Source organism: Myotis myotis, unplaced genomic scaffold, assembly GCF_014108235.1.
Source record: "Myotis myotis isolate mMyoMyo1 unplaced genomic scaffold, mMyoMyo1.p scaffold_m19_p_9, whole genome shotgun sequence".
Classification (NCBI taxonomy): domain Eukaryota; kingdom Metazoa; phylum Chordata; class Mammalia; order Chiroptera; family Vespertilionidae; genus Myotis; species Myotis myotis.
In genome coordinates this window covers 29,460,069-29,478,167 of record NW_023416401.1, presented here as the reverse complement: position 1 = coordinate 29,478,167, position 18,099 = coordinate 29,460,069, and the positions used below count along the sequence as shown (strand labels likewise).

At 49.1% G+C, this 18,099-nt stretch overlaps 1 protein-coding gene across 2 annotated transcripts in view; it reads left to right on the top strand.

The window, feature by feature from the left end:
- Positions 1–18,099, top strand: part of CHCHD6 (coiled-coil-helix-coiled-coil-helix domain containing 6) — a 229,032-nt gene that overhangs the window by 33,566 nt on the left and 177,367 nt on the right. The window lies entirely within an intron of this gene.

Genomic DNA, 18,099 nt, shown 5'->3' with positions numbered 1-18,099 from the left:
CAGCCCCGCCTGCACCCTCTCCAATCTGGGACCCCTTGTGAGTACCAGAGGGATTGGGCCTAAACCGGCAGTTGGACATCCCTCTCGCAATCCGGGACTGCTGGCTCCTAACCGCTCACCTGCCTGCCTGCCTGCCTGATCGCCCCTAACCATTCTGCCTGCCAGCCTGCTCACCCCCAACTACCCCACCCGCCAGCCTTCTTTCCCCCACCTGCCACCCCCCCCCCACCAGCCTGGTCACCACCAACTGCCCCCCTGCCAGCCTGCTCACCCCCAACTGCCCCCGCCTGCTGGCCTGCTCGCCCCCAAGTGCCCCCCCACCCCGCTGGCCTGGTTGTCCCCAACTGCCCCCCCCTGCCGGCATGGTTGCCCCCTACTGCCCCCTCCCCCCCGCCAGCCTGATCACCCCTAACTGCTTCTGCCTCAGCCCCACCACCATGGCTTTGTCCGGAAGGTCTCCCAGTCTAATTAGCATATTACTCTTTTATTAGTATAGATAGTTAAAGAAGATTCTTATAACCAATACCAGATTTATTTCACTCTCCCCTTTAATTGACATCACTTAGAAGCACTCTTCACTACCCAAGGAAAATGAAAAGGCACAGTAATATGACTTATCTCACTCCCTTTCTGAATGTTTAGGCTCATATGACTACTAATGTATAGGGTCAGTCCTTCCACATGGCAGGTAGAGTTTCTCAGAGCCAGGTATTAAAGGGACATACCACACAGCTGACCATCTCTATGCCCCTGCAGCCACATTTGCTCAAAGAGCAATGCAATGGGGTGTACATTTCATTATTTTAGAGGAGTGGATAATTAGTTGGAAGGAGCATAGTGAGGCCTCCTGGGTTCCTCTTTATTAAGGTCAGAGTTAAAATAGTCTGGTTTTGGAGAAAAGAAAAGTACAGATAAGCTTGCATGAAAACTGGTTCAACCGTATTTTTAGCCGATTACACACCAGAAAAAGAACTTCGATTTTATTTCTCAAATAGTTTCTACAAATTGGTGAGGAGGGAGGGCATAAAAACCAGATATGGCATCCAGGCACAGACTCAGTCTGGCACTAAGCCTAGGGATGGCTCTTAGTTTGTGAGGACAGGATTGTGGTGCCTGCCTTGTGGGTGGTTGTGAGGATTGACCAGGAAAGCAGGTAACCCAGGTGCTCGAGGAAGTGGACATACTGTTCTGGGATAGTGAGACGGACAGCGCACAGTGTCAAACGCCTGCTGCTGGGATCCTTTAGCTCTACTACATTGTTTCCTTCCCCGTGGAATGGGGGTAGACAGGGCTCCACATTGTCGGCAATGTTATAATTTATTCTTCTCTTCTTCACCTCCACTTGTGGACCCAGGGCACAGAGTTGATGTGAACTGATTCTTAGAACATAACAGCCATGTAGGCTTCTGACCAGTTGTCTGAAAAGAGAGGCAGAGCCTCACAGAAACACATTCTTTATGAGCAGAGGCCTAGGGGCTTCCCAGATGTGTATTATAGGTGTAGAATGAGGCTGTGGTGGCTTTCCTGCTGCCAGCTGTCTTACCTACTTCACTTTGCTCTTTGTCCATCTCTGCCCAGCTTTTCAACCGGCTATGCATCAGAATCACTTGGAAATTTGGTAGAAGTACATACAATTGGATCTCACTCTGGAAACAAATGGATTAGGTTCTTCACCCTGACCCTGGAATCTGTGTTTTTAACAGCTCCTCTGTGCTGCTGGTACAACAGGCCCAGAGCTGGCTCCTGGGCTGACAGTGGGAGCTATGGACACCAGAGGGAGGGACTCGTGGCCCGTTTTGCTGCCTGGATCACTAAGGGATATGGAGTGTGCCCACTGATGCTGTGGCTCCCCGGGCAGGGACTCTGCTATTTGAAACGTTCACCAGGTAACCAATGGCCCTGTCCCTGACACAGCTTGCTGACCACCTGGATGCCTTTGGCAGACTTCTCACCCTCAAAGGAGAACAGGAGCTCTTTTCTTTGCTGAGGATAGCTAGGGAAGAGAATCAACTGTCTGCTGGTACCATGCTCTGGGAGAGGCCTGGGTAAGCTAGACTCAGCATTTTAGAGGACTGGGCATAAGAAAATGTTGCTAGAGGCCAGGTGGTGATTGCCATGGGAATTGGGGGAGGCCAGGTTGGTACCCATCAGACCCCCAGCCTAACCTGGCTTGTGTGAGAGCCCAGACTCTCTGTTCCTTGCAGCAGCAGCCCCTCTAATGCTGGAGGCATGTGGCAGAAACAGAAAGAGCCTTCACAAGGCATGTAGGACCTCTGAGCCAGCCAGAGCACAAGAGGGCTGCTGTGGCCTAGTTGCTTCTCTGGTCACGGGGATGTGGCCCCAGGTGGGCCCAACAGAACTGAGGGTTGTACTCCTGCGTTGTTCCTGAAAAGCCTGCTAAGTTCTTGTTTTTTTTCATACCTGGTGATGATGTCCTTGGGGTGAAAAAGTGCTGCCTGTCAGCTGTTTTGTGCACCATTAGGAAGGTGGTCATGAGGAGGAGGAGGAGGACTAGGGTGAGGGGATGAGTAGAGGGATGGGTTTGAGAGGGGCCCAGAGTTCGTCTGGACAGGGTCACCTGGATGGTTCCAGTGGAGCAAAAAGAAGGTGACTAGTGGCCCTACCTGGTTTGGCTCAGTGGATAGAGCTTTGGCCTGCGGACTCAGGGGTCCTAGGTTCGATTCCGGTCAAGGGCATGTACCTTGGTTGTGGGCACATCCCCAGTAGGGGGTGTGCAGGAGGCAGCTGGTCGATGTTTCTCTCTCATTGATATTTCTTACTCTCTATCCCTCTCCCTTCCTCTCTGTAAGAAATCAATAAAATATATTAAAAAAAAAAAAAGAAGGTGAATAGTGGTCTCCAGCTGTTTAAATCCTAGTAGAAAATGGAAAACTTGTAGACTCCTCTTTAATCATTTGTTTGCCATAAGCGCCTATAGATGCAAGCAGCGGACCTTTTTAAATTTAAATTCAAAATATCGTGGCAGTTAACTGGTTAAAGAAAGCTATTGCTCCGTGGTCTTCTCAGATTAAAATGCAGGAATTTCAGAATCTGACTGTTCCAGAATGGACCTGAGGTGGGAAGGGAGATCACAACACTTTGGGCATAGTGCTAGATGTGCTTAAGTACTCTTAAAGAAAAAAGAAATATATACACACACACACTAGTGTGTGTATATATGTGTGTGTGTGTAAAATTGATTTTGGAGAGGAAAAGAGAGGGAGAGAGAGGTAGAAACATCAATGATGAGAGAGAGAATCATTGATTGGGGGGATTGAGCCTGCAACTTGGGCATGTGCCCTGACTGGGAACTGAACCGTGACCTCCTGGTTCACATGTTGACACTAAACCACTGCACAACACTGGCTGGGCATTCCTGAGTACTCTTTTGGTCAAGCCGGAATTCCGAGAAGGTTCACAGCCTGGGCTGATTAGGATCTGTGCAGCCTCCTTCCCTTTGCCACCTCACAGATCTGCAGATGCCTTTCGATTTCCCCTCTGATGCTAGCTCAGGTGACCTCTGCTGTGTGCTGACAGAAGCTAGAAATCCTCATTAGCTGCTAACTTTGTTAGGCAAATGGATGATTGCGGTTCCATTCCTGGCGTCATTGCTTCTAATTAGCAGATCGCATTTCTACCAAAATGTCTGTTAGCACCAGGCATGAGCTAAAGAGGCTGACAGCTAGGGCTGGGAACTGGAGAGAACTGTGAAAGAAGCTTTTTCTCTTAAGCCTCTAAGGACTCAGCTGCTGACCTCAGCCAGGCTCCTTGACCTCATGTGCCTGACGGGTTCCAAGGGATCTGAGCTGCAGACTGCCTTGCAGACACCCACCAGCAGAAGGGGTGACCTGAGCCAGCTGCCAGAGGCATCCAAGCAGCAGGTGGCACTGACTGACCTACTGAGAGTTTGGGGCTTTTGTGTTTTGAGTAGCTCTTGTGCAGCTGTGTATTAGCCTAACATTGCAGGGAAACCCAACTCAGAACTGGGGCCATCCTCATAGCTGGAGTCAGAAGGTGTGTGCTGGCTGTCCTGGCCTCGGAGAAGATGCAGGCCATCCGAGGCAGTGCCTGCTTTGTGCCTGCTTTGCACCCATTCCATTCCTCCTCTTTGGGATAGTATTGCTCACCACCCTGCCACTCTCTTCATGCCCGTGGATCAAGTGGGGCTGATCCTCCAGCCCAAATGACCTTGGCAACAGTCTGTTCTCCTTTTCTGTCCTGCTTGAGTGAAATTAGGCTGGTGCCTGCCTTCTCCCATGTGCCTCTAGGATGTTAGCAGGACTGGGCAGAGGGGAGGGTCATGGTTTATTTTAAGTCTATTTGTGTGGTCTGTTCACATAGTCTTTGGGGAACTATCATTCTGCCTTTTAATTTTTTTTTTTTTGGTGAAAAAATGTTTTAGATTTGTCAGTTAAGCAGACTGTGTTTGCCCTCTTGGGTAGATGCCATTGTTGGCTATCAGCACAGTAAAGAATTGAAAAGGGATTATTTGTCTGGCAAACACTCATAAGTGGGACAGGAGAAAAATTTCAAATTTTTTCCTTTTGCTTGTGTGTCCACTCAAGATCTGAGCTAGGTCCCCATCTCCCCTGTCTGGGTGCCAAGATGATTCCTCTCAGAGCAAAATGTGTGCCAATCAGAAGCAGTTTGGGCTGTAATGGCAGCCCAGGTGGGTGTGGCTGAAACAGTGGGGGTTGTTCATCATCGGAAAACAGAAATCTGGGGCAGATAGCCCCAGTATGGGAGCTCGGCCCATCAGGAGGGGTCCATTGTCGTCCTCCTTTCCTTGTGACCAGACATCCTTAATGCGGCTCTTCTCGGGGCTGCAGGATGGCTCCTGTGCCTCCAGGCAGCATGGCAGTTTTCTAGTCTGGAAGAAGGAAGGTCCAAAAGCCTTTTCCTAGTCAAGTTTTGTTGCTTTCTGTGGGAGGGACACCTTTCCCAGGGACTCTCATTATCAGAACTGTGTCACAGGGTCACCTCTGGCTGAGAGAGGATAGTGAGTAATTTCAGCTGGGCACTTGACCGCCCCTGCCCCGAAACAATTAGGGTTATGTTCTTAATGAAGACGGGGCTGGAGGCTGGTCAGGTGGTGAGCTGCACCTTCTGTAGCATGGCAGCGTGGAAGGAAATTCACCAAGTACCATCTCTGTGACACTGGCCATGTTACTTAACTTCTGGGGGCCTCAGTGTCCTCACGTGTCAAATGGCAAGCATCTAGACATGATGTAAGCAGAAATTCCAGCGTGCTGTACGGCACGTGGAAGACTGCCAGTTCGTTATTTTCTTTGCATTGTGCCAACCCACCCCAAATGCAGGGGAAGTGAAGCTGAACAGGTGACTAATCCATGTCCAAAATATAGAAGAGGGGCTGTTGTTTTTGTTTTTGTTTTTACCACGGCGGAGAAGGGACAAGATGCGGAGGGCAGGAATGAGTCCGGCTTCCTTCACCTGAGCTGGTGTCATTATTAGCAGCAGGTGCGGCACATCCCTCTCTGCCTTGTGCTTCTTTATCCTGAAGCAGATCACCCAGCTCCCACTGGGCATGATCTCCTGCTCCCAAGGCTCATTCATGTCAGCTGGGAGAAGGGGTGCTGCTGCCCTGGTGCCTGCACGGTCCTGGTTTGTTTTCTCCTCGAAGCCCAGATTGGAGTGTTTTTGTGAGGCTCAGGGGAGAGCCCACTTGCACACATTCTAGTGGAGCCAGGGCACCCCAACTCTTGGCAGCACTTCCTCGCACCTTGCCTTGCTGGGTCCAGCAGGATTTCTCTGCAGGATTCTGATGCTTTGCTATTTGCTGGGACCGGGTTGGGGTGCGGGAGCAGCCAAGGAGGAGAGCCCAGCAGAGCAGCTCTGTGTACAAGGCCATTGTGTGATTCAAACCTGAGCAGCAGAGCTCTGATGCCACTGGGAGGAGCCACTGGGACGGAGTCTCCAGGGAGCGAGGGAAAGGTTCTCTGGAGCTCTGTGGCTCCCCCCTACCCACCTCCACCTCCACTTCCACCCCCACATTAGCCCCAGCTGCAGGGCAGTGAGTCACCCACTCTCCTGTTACTATGCTGACTGCCCTCTCTCGTACCCTTTCCCAACACACAGCCCTACCTGGACTTCCCCCAGCCCCAGCCCTCTGCCCTCCGTGCCTCCCACTCCTTCTCCTCTGCACCTCCACCCTTGCTGGCCACCGCAGTAGGTGTGCCAGTGAGCGCAGGGCAGGCTCTGCAGAAGAGCCTCTGTTCGCGGGGTCCCCGAGTGTCAGACAATGTGGAGCATGGGGCCCATTCTCTAGTTGACTAGTCGGACATGATGTCGGCACCTTATCTTCATGCTGACACACACTGGACATTAATAGAAATACATAGCCAGGGAACACGTGTGGAATTTCAAGCAGCCGTGCCGCCTGGCGCTTTTGATAGCCTATTGTGTGCTTAACCTCTTCTGGAGAGGTTTTTGAGGCGAAATGAGTAAGACTGTTAACTCTAGGAAGCTGGGTATGTGGCAGGTTTCCTTTCTTCCTGTTTTAAATTTCTTTTCCCCTTCTTGAGTCTCTGCAATGCTTCCTTAATCTTGGCTCCTGAGCAGTGGGTTTTGCCGCCTCAGGATTTCTTATTTAAACCGTTGCTGTGTGAGCAGGGCTCTGCTGGCTCTGACAGGAGGACCTGGGGCCAAGGGGGAGTCTGTGGGGTCTCAAGGTGGCCCCGGGGGCCCAGGAGAGTCTTCACCTCAGTCCTGTTTGCCTCTCCCTGAGTGTCTCAGCCCAAGGGGAAGCCCCTTTTGACTGCGTAGGGCGTCTGGGACCACTGGCTTCTCTTCTGAGACGTTTGACGCTTTGGGGCCGTTTCCTTTCTTCCCCTTTATCTCATCTCCTTATTTCTCCTCAAGAGCTGCCTGTTTTTCTGATGGGAGTCTAAGACCCAGGAGAGCAATGACTTAGGATATTTGGGCCTTAATATGGTCGAGGATGGTCCTGTAGGTGTTGTAGAGAGGCTTGTGTTGGCCACTGATATCTTCGTGCAGCTGCAGTTTCCCAGCCGTAAACGAGAAGTAAAAATGCACACAGGCCACAGGTTTAGTATGGCTTTTAAATCATACAGTAAAACAGCTAGGAAAATGTCTGCACTGTAGTAGGTCCTCAACGAAAATCATAAACATTTTCTTCGTGAAGCCTAAAGCTGATTATATTTCTATCTTCCCTCTAGTATGGTGGCTGCTCTGTTTCTGTTCAGAAGCCTCTTTTTAAAACTCTTCTCCTCCCTCCCCCTGAACCCTTATCTTCACTCTCTTTGTATCCCCTGGCCTCTCGCCCCTGCCTGCCCTGCAGGAACTGTACTGACAGCTAGTTATAGCCGGCACCCTCTTCCCTTTCCCCCATCCCTTCCTTCTCGTGTCCTTCCTCCACTCCCACTTTGTCAGATTTCAGCCATGGGTAAACCCTACCGTTTGCTTTCTCTGCACCTGGGCCTAGGCTCCTGAGGGGCAAAGGAGGAAGTTACACACTAGGCTGAAGGGTCATGGGTTCTGACTTCCCTGCTTCTGGCTCAGCCCTCCTGTCATTCCTCTTCAGCCAGCTTCTGTGGCATTCATTACTCACTGCATCTATCTACACTGTCTCTACACCGTCTTGTTCAGCTCCAACTCGGCTTGCCTCCACCCTCTCTTCTCCATCTTCTCTAGAGGTGCCTTATCTGCTGCCGGTGTGGCTCTAGCCCTTCCTGGGCTCTTGGAGCTTGCCCTCTTTACATCCCCTCCTACACTCAGTTCCTCCCTGTCTGAAACCAGTGCACATTTTCCAGCAGCTTCTCTAGTTGCAAATTGGGTCTTTCCTTTATTGTAGTGTTTTGACACCATAATGGTGATATCATAATTTCACTTCTCAAACTTATTACTATTTGGCCTTCGCTTCCATTAATACTTTGTTTCCAGAAACCACCACCTTCTTGTTTCCAATTTTCCTTCTTCACGTTTCCTCCATGGGGTATTTGACCCTAAGGGGCTACCATGTCTTTAAACTTCCACTTTTGTCAACCTCTGCACCTCCCTTTCTGCATGCTTTAGCCATTTAACACATGTTTACCAAGGGGCACAATCACTGGTACACAGAAATGACATGTCCTGGCCCAGTTGGAAAGACAGACATTAAGCAAATAAATATTCATTGAATTATAAACTGAGATAAGTAGAATGCTATTAAAGAACAAAGTATTGAGAGAGAGAGAGAGAGAGAGAGAGAGAGAGAGAGAGAGAGAGAGAAAGAAAGAGTAGGGACTTAATTTAGATGAAGGTTAGTAAAGGCTTCTCTGAAGAACAGATGTGAGCTAAGACCTAGAGGAAGAGTGGAATTAAACAAAGAACTGGGAGGACGACCCTGCGGTCAGAAGGAAGAGCATGGTCACAGGAAGGAGGGAGCTCAGTGAGTTAGAGGAACTTTTAGGCATGGGGGAGGTTTGGTTCAGATGCAGGAAGGAGCCTGTGAAAGGTTTTCACAAAGGTTTTCTGGACAGGGTAGCTTAGAGTGGACGAGAGCAGAGACGGGAGGTCAACAGGAAGCCACGCAGGAGTCCTGGTGAGGTGTCACAGTGACCCAGACAAAGAACAGTGACCAAGTGGGTGGGGAGGATTGCACAGAGGAAGAATGGACAAGTGTGGGTATGTGGGATGAGGAGGAAGGAAGTGTTGCGCATGATTTGGGGACTTCTGGCTGGAGCCGGATGCTCTTTGCTGACAAGGGGATACCTAGGGGAATGAACCATCTCTGCTCTTCTGGCCTCTACCTACTCAAATGGATGTGCAGTCCACACATGGTCCTATCAGTTAGGGCAGAGACTGAGCTGGTATAACCAAGAGGCCCCCCGATATAGCTATTCCTCTTTCATGTAACAGTCTAGAGGTGGGTGGGTAGTTCAGGGCAGGTAGGGCCTTGCCAGCTTCAGCACCTATGGGTTCAAGGTGGTTGCTTCAGTTCTCTTGTTTTCCAGCCTGTGTGAAAGGGAAGAGGCCAAGTGGGCTCACACCTACTCAGTCATTTAAGGGCAAGACCTCGACACCACTTCTGGCCATAGCTTATTGCCAGAAGACAGTCAGTCACATGGCCACACCTAACTATAGGTTGCTTAAGAAATGTAGTCTAGTTGGGTGCCCTGGCGAAACACTATTACATGGAGAAAAGGAAGAATGTGTGTTAGGGATAGGTGGAAACTTGCCACTATTGTCTGCCTCCTTGTTCTCGCCCAGAGACTCCCCCAACATCTACCTTTGGCCGGAGCTCCGTTCAGGGCTTTGCATTTCTAGGTGCTGCTTGGACACGTCTCTCCCGATGCCTTTATGGACCTCCAACTAAGAATGTCCAGAACAGAGCTTGTCTTCTTCCTAAACATGTGCTTCAGTCATTTATAAACTATTTTTGCTATTGTGATAACTGCTCAGTTCTATACATTTAGCAGTAAAGGGCCCTAGAGAAGATACTATGCTGTTGGCTCTACCCATTCATGAAGGTAGTTCTGAGTAGCAAAGGGGCATGTTCCTGTAGAGTTGAGTTGTTTTTGACTTTTCCTTCCTAGTGGTCAACAGGCCTTCCAGGCAGCTGACCTTGAGGCCTTTCACTGACATCTCAGATAGATGTCTCTGTTGTTTTGAAGATGACCTATCAGGATGCTGAATGTGGCAAGGCACATGGCTCTTCCCTGCCCATCTGTCCACAGTTGGGCCCTGGCCAGACCTCACAGAGGGACGTTGTTTTCCAGAAAATCTGATGGAATGAGAGAGAAGTCCTCCAGGATTGGAGACTGATGCCCTCCTGGAAGTTGTATCAGGAGGAAGAGTTGGACTGGTGGTCCAAGCTGGCCTGGCCACTGGCTCACGGGAGGGTCTGGCCCTGTTGAACATTGCCGCCTCTGGAGTGTGAGGTCCTGGGTCAGTTTCCCCAGCTTCCTACCAAACCCCCTCCTGAATGAGCAGACCCACCCTGCTAATTCCCTTTGCAACTTCCTGCGTTTCAGTTAAAGGCAACCCATTAGCACTGCCCCATCTGTCACCATAAACAAAACGCTCTTCTAACAGGTGGGCAGGCAGTTCTCCCAGGCTGATGAAGAATCTGTGCAATTCCTCCAGGGACTGGGGGCACTGTCAGGGGCTTAGCGTTGACCTCCTCCCTGGGAAAATGCATCTGACAGAGGGCAGGCGGTTGGTGCTTTGTGCTGACCCCAGTACGACCCTCTTGACCTCCAGAGGCTCTGGAAGCATGGGAGAGAGACTGTGTGGAGGAGGGCATTCTTACTTATCTTGCCTGCAGGTTTTCCCTAGAGTCACCACCAGGACTGGAGAAAGGGAATGTGTGTTTTATCTTTTGTGCAGCCTGACCGGTCTCTGGGGCCTGGTGTTTTCCTCTTGGTCTCTGATAGCACTTTGAACATAGTTGGTTTTTCTCCCTAAGAGGAATTTGCCTGCGTTGCCTAACTTGATTCTTGTCTCTGCGGAACCCTCTGTTCAGAACAGACCTGGGTTTTTATAATTTTAAGGTAGAGAGTTTTTTGTTATGTCCAGGAGCTGGAATTTGAGGCATTGGCATAGCCTGGCCTCAAGGGCTGGGATCAAATCTTGCTCGAGCTGTGCTCCTTCGGTAAGTCCCTTCACATCTCAGTTGTCCCTTCTGTTAAACGGGGATGGCCGTTTGCCGGTTTCCAAGATTGCCATGAGGACTTCTTGCGATAATGTGTGTAGTGCTTGACACATAGTAGGCCTCAGTAAATATCCTCATGGTTGTTCACAGTTGAAGGGGCTACATAGGCTTTCCCCCACCAAGGCTCCTTACTCTGCCCGACTCGCTCATTTGATCCCCGTGTAAAGGATTTTCTGTTCTAAGGACTGTACATCAGGTTTTGGACCAGAATGTTAGGGTTAAAGGTCAGAGCTCCGATCCTATGTTTTGGGGCCAGGGGCTTCGCATGCTGCTTTGTACTTGCCCATTGCATTATTTGTGCTCGCTGGGGGAAGACTCTGGGGCAGGTGCTGCTTGTCCAGGTTTAGGAATGGTGGGAAGGAATCAGCTGACTCCTTCCCGCTTTTCTTCCTGTGACTGGTCCCCGGGACCTGTGTGGTAATGATTTTGGTTATTGCCCAGCCAGAAAACCACTGTGCTTTCTGAACGAAGTCTGAGGCCCTGTTGTCCTGGAGCATCTTCCTGTACTGCGTGTTGGACCCTCTAGGTGGCAGTCCTGGGCCAGCCTTTGGCTGGGAGGATGTGAGTCCCGGGAGCTGGCCTCCAGCAAGCAGGGAGGGCAGGCCCCTCCCCCTGTTGTGCTCCATTTGAGGGCCTGGATCTAGCTGAGAATGCTGGAAAGGCCCATTATTCTGGGCTGGATCTCCCACTGCCCCCTTCACCTTTTGTTGGGAGACCTAGGGTTTTGTCTTTGTCTGCCTCTTGAGGCTCCCCTTTGTTGTGGCTGCCCTGGAAACTGGTGCAGATTACTAGATGAGGCTGCCCAGTGGGGAGGCATCCTGCCCTCCAGCCCCTTCTGTGGGCTGTGTGGGGGGTGTGTGTAGGGGAGGTGAAGATGGGGGGAGGAGGCCCCCCCCCCCCCTCTCCTGAGGTATTCTCCTCATCCAGAAAGGTGCTGATGGCTTGGCTTGGGTGCCGAGAATGTAGAGGAGAAACAATTGGGAGTAGATGAGGAATGAGAAATGTTGGGGTTTTAGGATCGGCTGGGCTGGGCGGACTGGGCATTTACTCTTCAACTGCAGGTTGCTTTCTTCCCAGAGCTGGTAAGTCACGTTGCTTTGACAAATAACTCTTTGACAAATAACTGAGGTTAAGGCCAAATTAAGAGCCCAGTCTGTGGTCTTCTTCACATGGGAGGAAAGATACGAAGATTCCTACTGGAACTGGTGCCTCCCCCATCCGGTATCCCCCATGTGCCTTTTCTTTGGCTCTCTTTTGCAAAACAAGCAGATTCTGACTTTGCTGTGGGTGGATGGACTGCCACAGTTTTGGCAGCCAAAGAGATTTTTCAAGGCCCAGAGAAGGGACATGGAGAAATCAACTAACAGTGGTGACTTGAACTTCCCCTGGCGAATAGCTGTTGAGTTTAAGGAGCCTGAAGTAGGCAAACACGGACTTTCTTGCTTATTTCTGCTGAGAAGCCAAGGTCCTGCCTGTTGGAGCCTTGCTGGAGGTGGAGGAGAGGAGGGTTGTGCAGGGGCGCATGGCCTGGTGCAAATCATCCTAGTGATATTCCGGTGAGCATGCTGCAGCCTGCCCGAATGCCTGCCTTAGCTCCATGCCTGCCCTAGCTCCGCTGGCCGGGGTAGCCTGAGTAATGACTGGACAGGGAAACAGCTTCTAAGAGGGCTTGCTGAGTTTTGTCACCCTTATCAGGCCCTTGGCATTCTCTCAGATAGACACCAGCACACTCCTACCTCTCTTTTCTGTCTTCATCTTCTCCCAACCACCCCTGCCCGTCCCACCTTCTTTCTGGCCTGCAGGCACACGGCCCAGAGCCTTCGTGAGCTGCCTTTCCGCAGCAGTGGGCTAAGAGAGTGCCTACAGGCTTTGTTCTTTCTGCTCTGTGGCCGTGACACTCTAGCAGGAGTCTTTTGGTGCCATCCAAGAAGATCACTAGGGGCCACTTTCCTGAAGGGAGGACAGGGATTGCCTGCCTGGAGCCTTTGTTGGGAAAATACTGCTTTGAAGGTGGTGTACAAATTCTATGTGTAGTGGGGGATCCTATTAGAATGATCCACATACTTCTTTGAAGAGTTCACAGCAACACAGAAATCCCTATGGCCTTTGTCTTTAATCTCTGGTTTATAGGTAGATAAGAAAGTAACCTATTCCCTTAGTCCATAAAATAGTCTCAGCAGATAGAGTTCCAGTTCTTCCAACCATAGTCTGAACTGTCATAAGAGGGAGGTAGTGAATGGAAGAAACATCCAAACAAACAAATTTGTGTGGCCTGGGCATTAGTTTCTCCATCTGTAAAATGGGACAGTAACATCTACTTTACAGGGTTGTTGCGAGGACAGAGTATAAATATACTCAAAGTGCCTTGCTCAGTGCTTTGCATGCTGTAGGTCCTCAGTAACCATTCATTCCCTCTTGGAGGTGATGCTGGCACCTGGCTTCTGGTCAGCACATCCTTTCCACCAGCTCCTAAGCCAGGTATGCAGCCCATGGGGAGTGTTCAAACTGCCCTGTGCACATCTGTGCCAGGGCACCTAGGGGCACTCGTCTTGGGGGAGCTCTTTCTAAGGTGCTGGCTGTTGGCAGAGGAAGGAGCTGGGGCAAGGGGCCCAGCCTGTAGGAACATTCTTCCTGATGTTTCCAAAGCAGGCTGCTTCGAGCAGCTCAACTGCCAATGTGAAAATCCTGCGTGCTCATCCTAATTGGTTTTCAGGGGAGATTGATTTTTGCTTGTAACTCCTGCTAGGAACCCTGATGTCTGTCTCCTTAGGGATCTCCAGATGAATTTTGTTTGTAGCCACTACAGAGTCCATCCTTTACCTTTTTTAGAAGGACTTGCTTAGGAGCCCTGAAGGTGAAGGTAGGTACCTCCAGTCTTTTGGCTTTGGAGGCTGTCCCTTAGAAGCATCCCCAGGTTAAGAGACAGATAAAGAGATGGCCACAAGGAGGAAATGAGGCTGCTGTCAGTCTTCCTGGGTCTGGCATCTTCCCAGTGGAGGTAATGAGTGGTCATATTCTCAAATCCTGGGGAAAGGGAAACTGCAGAGAGGGTCAGAGCTCCTCAGGTATATGAGGAATGATAGGCTGCAGAAAACCAGTGTTCTGGTTCCAGAGCAAGCAGAAGAAGGCGCGCCAGACATAAATGGTACCCAGAGAGAATGTGAGGAGGGGGAAGGGTTAACAGGAATTAGAGATGAGTAAAACGCTTCTCTCTGAGCAGGATCTGTCCTGGCTGGCATACAGCAGAACTGTCTTCAGTAGGGAAGGAGATGTATAATTATAAATGCTCAGAGCTGGGAACAGGTTCTGAGTTTGCCTCGCTCAGCTCTGTCCCTGTACAGGGGAACTGAAGGCTAGATGAACTTAGGTGACCTGTCCAAGGACCTGAACTAGTGCCCATGTCTGAAAGGCCCTGGGCATCTCTCTTGAGCTCTGGGTTGGTAATATTGGCTGGAGAGTCATCTCTGAGGCTGTGCTGCACAGCATAGCATCAGGAAGTGTCTTTCACACTATTCCTTGAAATCTTGTAGTTTCACTAAGCTCCCCAGGGATACCGCAATATATCTGTATTTGAGTCACTGTAGCTCTTTTTTTGGCAGCCCGATTATTTAGACCTGACAGGTAGGCACAACTGTCTCATTAAAGGCAGATATACTTGTGTGGCTTCGGAAAAAAAAAAAAGGAACATTCCGTTAGTCTAAAAAAAGAATACCAGTCATTCCTTTTATTTGTAAATTCAATGTATTAAAATTTGTTGTCATTAAATTTATGAAATGGGAACAGTTGTATCTTACTATTGTGAAATGCTCGAAGTTCAAGGTACTGTATACAGTGTGTGTGTGTGCCTGTGTACGCCCACACCTGTGTGTGTAGACATAGCCACTCCTTATGTCTGGTCCTGGCTTAGGTGCTTTGCGTATAATTTCTCAGTTATCCTCACAATTAACCTGTTAGGTAGGGACAGTCTCAGCCTGTTTTGCAAATGACTGAGGCTCAGGAAGGTGAACCCAAGTCCCAGCACCTGGTCTCTAGGTATTGATGCTGGAGGACCAGATGAAAGTTGCAGCTGCAAAGCAAGGCAGGCCTTTAGGCTTGTCTGGCTGCGGCCAGGATTCTCAGTCACCCTCTGCCTTACCCACAACCCCACTGTGCATTAGAATCTGGGGCGGAGGCAGGTGGAGAAAGGAAATAGAGATTGCAGAGGCCTCTTGGGTGATTCTGTTAAATGTGCCCACTATTGAGAATCGATAGTTTTGTAGAAGGAGAAAGATGAACATTATTAAAATTCTCCTCCTTAGTCTCCAAAAAAACTGGTAGGGGAGCCCTAGGCTGCTGGAGAATTGGCACCCTGAATGAGGCAGCATCTGCTTTAACCGCTTTCTCACTACCTGGATCTGGGAGGGGACTCCACCCTGACTTGTACACTCTAGGTAATTGGGGATATGGAATTTGTGTCTCACCAGTTTTGGTGTTTTTTGTTTTTTTGGGGGGTTAATCCTCACCCGAGGATATTTTTCCATTGATTTTTTACAGAGAGTGGAAGGGAAAGGGAGAGACAGAGAGAAACATCAATGTCAGAGAGACACATCGATTGGTTGCTTCCTGCACGCACTCCTACCAGGGCCCGGGAACCTGCAACCAAGGTACGTGCCCTTGACTGGAATCGTACCTGGGACCCTTCAGCCCATGGGCCTACGCTCTATCTACTGAGCCAAACTGGCTAGGGCTCTCACCAGTTTTTTTTCTTCCTTTCCAGGATTGCATCTCCTTTGTAAACTGAGGTCTCCCTCCATTCTGTCATACGCACACTGCGGGCTGGAAGGGCTAGAAGGCCTCAGTTTACTCATTTGTAACAGCCAGCAGCCTCACAGAGTATGAGGACTAAATGAGAAATCATTAATTTACTTGTTCACTCAACAAATTAGAGCATGAGTACACCATGCTCCGTTCTTGGCATTGGGATACGAGGTGGGCAGAATAAATTCTTATCCCTTGTGCTTATATTGAGTTATATGGAGGGAACATAAGTATAAGGAGAGACACAGTAAAAAAATAGATAATAGGTCAAATGGTAAGTATCATGAAGAAAAACAAGGTTTGTTTTAAGAGGGATGGAGAGTGAAGGGTAGGTTTGCTTTTTTTGCTTTTTTACTGAGGTGAAATAAATATAATATGTTAGTGTTAATCCAGTGGCATTTTGTACATTCACATTCTTATGCAACCATTACCTCTACCTAATTCCAAACATCTTTGTCATCCCCAAAGGGGGTGTCACCTTTATATAGAAAGATGACATTTGAGCAGAGATGTGAAAGAAATGAGAGGTGACCCATGAAAGTATCCACGGCAGGACCTTTACAGGTGGAGGGGACAGCAGGTGGGGAGACCTTGAGGCAAAGAGCTGCTTTGGTGAACTTGAGGACTAACAAGGAGGCCAGAAGGCTCCTCGGTGTGAGTGGGGGCAAGCTGTGGGAAGTGAGGTGGGAGGACCTTCGGAAGCCCCAGCAATCAGATCCAGGAGACCAAGGGAGCCATGAAGGGGTGGAGTGTCTCAGTGGCATATTGGGCCTGCAGCAGGCGCTCGCTAGGTGCTCAGCATCATTTCTGGCTTCCTTCCTGGTTCTCTACAAATCATAAATTCTTGGTTTCATCTTAGTCTGGTTATCTGCATGTATCTTGTTAATGAAGGTAAGAATCATGTTACATGTGTTTGGTTGGCCCACCTTGAATACCTGTGAATTGACTAGTACTATTACAGACTTCTCCCTCTTCCTCCTGTGTGTTTCTGTTTGGAAAAAAGCTTTAACAAATCAAACATTTATGTTTTCCTTGATAAAATTTCAGGTTGTTCTTGGGGATATTGCCTTCAGAAAAAAAGGTATAATCTGTCTGAGCAGGTCGAAGGAAAGATACTTTAGTAACACAGGGATGAGATGGTAGTAGAAAGGAGTAAAAGGGAAGTTGGAATGCATTACTGTGAAAAAGCGATCTAAAAAAATAAAAGGTTTCTGCCCCTTGTGAGGGCAGGGCTGCATTGTTTACCATGTGTAGATCGCTGGGAAGTAGGGAGAGTGCAGACTCCTTCACCAAATGGAAACCAGAGCCAGGAGTTATTTTTAAAAGATTAAATAGGAAATGCTACTCTTACACAGCACATATCTTGGAGTAAACAGGATGAGGTGGCACAGCCTAGAAACCCGAGCCAACTTTAAGTAATGTTTAGATCAAAAGTTATACATGTAAATGCCTTCCAGGGCCATCCAGGCCACAGGAGCAGGTCAGAATTGGCAATGGAAGACAACAGGGAGTGGTGAGGACAGGGGCATTGTGCGGCTCACACAGCCCCTCCACCAGCAGCCTGCTGTTGGCCTAGAGCAGTGGTCGGCAAACTCATTAGTCAACAGAGCCAAATATCAACAGTGCAACGATTGAAATTTTTTTTGCGAGCCAAATTTTTTAAACTTAAACTATATAGGTAGGTACATTGTTATTAACCTAATTAGGGTACTCCTAAGGCTTAGGAAGAGCCACATTCAAGGGGCCAAAGAGCCACATGTGGCTTGCGAGCCACAGTTTGCCGACCACGGGCCTAGAGTATGTTCCTATCAGTGCTCAGCTGGAGATACAGGGTCTTATGGGAATTTTTAAATGTCAGCAGATATTCAGACTTAAAAAAAAAAGAAGGAATTAGAGGAGAGCAAAGAAATTGTGTGGTACAAACAAAGCAAATCTTAAGGCTAAATATGGTCCAAACACCCACCAGGTTTCAAACTTCCATTCAGATGAAGCTACCCTCAAGTCTTTTGGAGAATGAAGGTTGTTGGTTAGTTTTTGGGCTGGGATTCGGGACTGGGTTAGCTCTCCTGCAAACCCTCTGTGGCCCTGTTGATAACCTTAAGTTTGTAATCTGTAAAACAGGCCACCACCAGCTGTTCCATGTCCATGGGGAGCTTTAAAATCTTAATTAAAAGGCCCCAGCTAAATAGAAAGGACACCCTTGGTGTCTTCCCTTGGCCCTCAGTGCCCATCAGCAGGTGCTGTCCTCAGGGCCCCTCCAGCCTGTAGCTGTTTGCTATTTTTAGCTCTACTGTAACTCCATTAACCAAATCCACCTCCTCGTGTCACTAGTCTGTATTTTTAATTATGTAAATAGCTTTACAAATCATAGTGGTGTTGAACTGCATCTCATTTCCCAGAGCAAATCAAAGCCTGTTAAACTGTATCTTCTTGACCATCCATTCAGTCTGAAAGTAGGCACATAGAGGATGATTATTTTCTTTTTGTGAGGAAATGAGTTGGGAAAATGGAGGTCTCTGTAAGAGGGTCTCATGGGATGGATGTGGGATTGCTTTAGCAGCTGACTTTTTTCTTTTAGGTTAAGATGTGGGTTTTGTGTCTCTATTAAGCCAGTTTATTGCTGAATCATT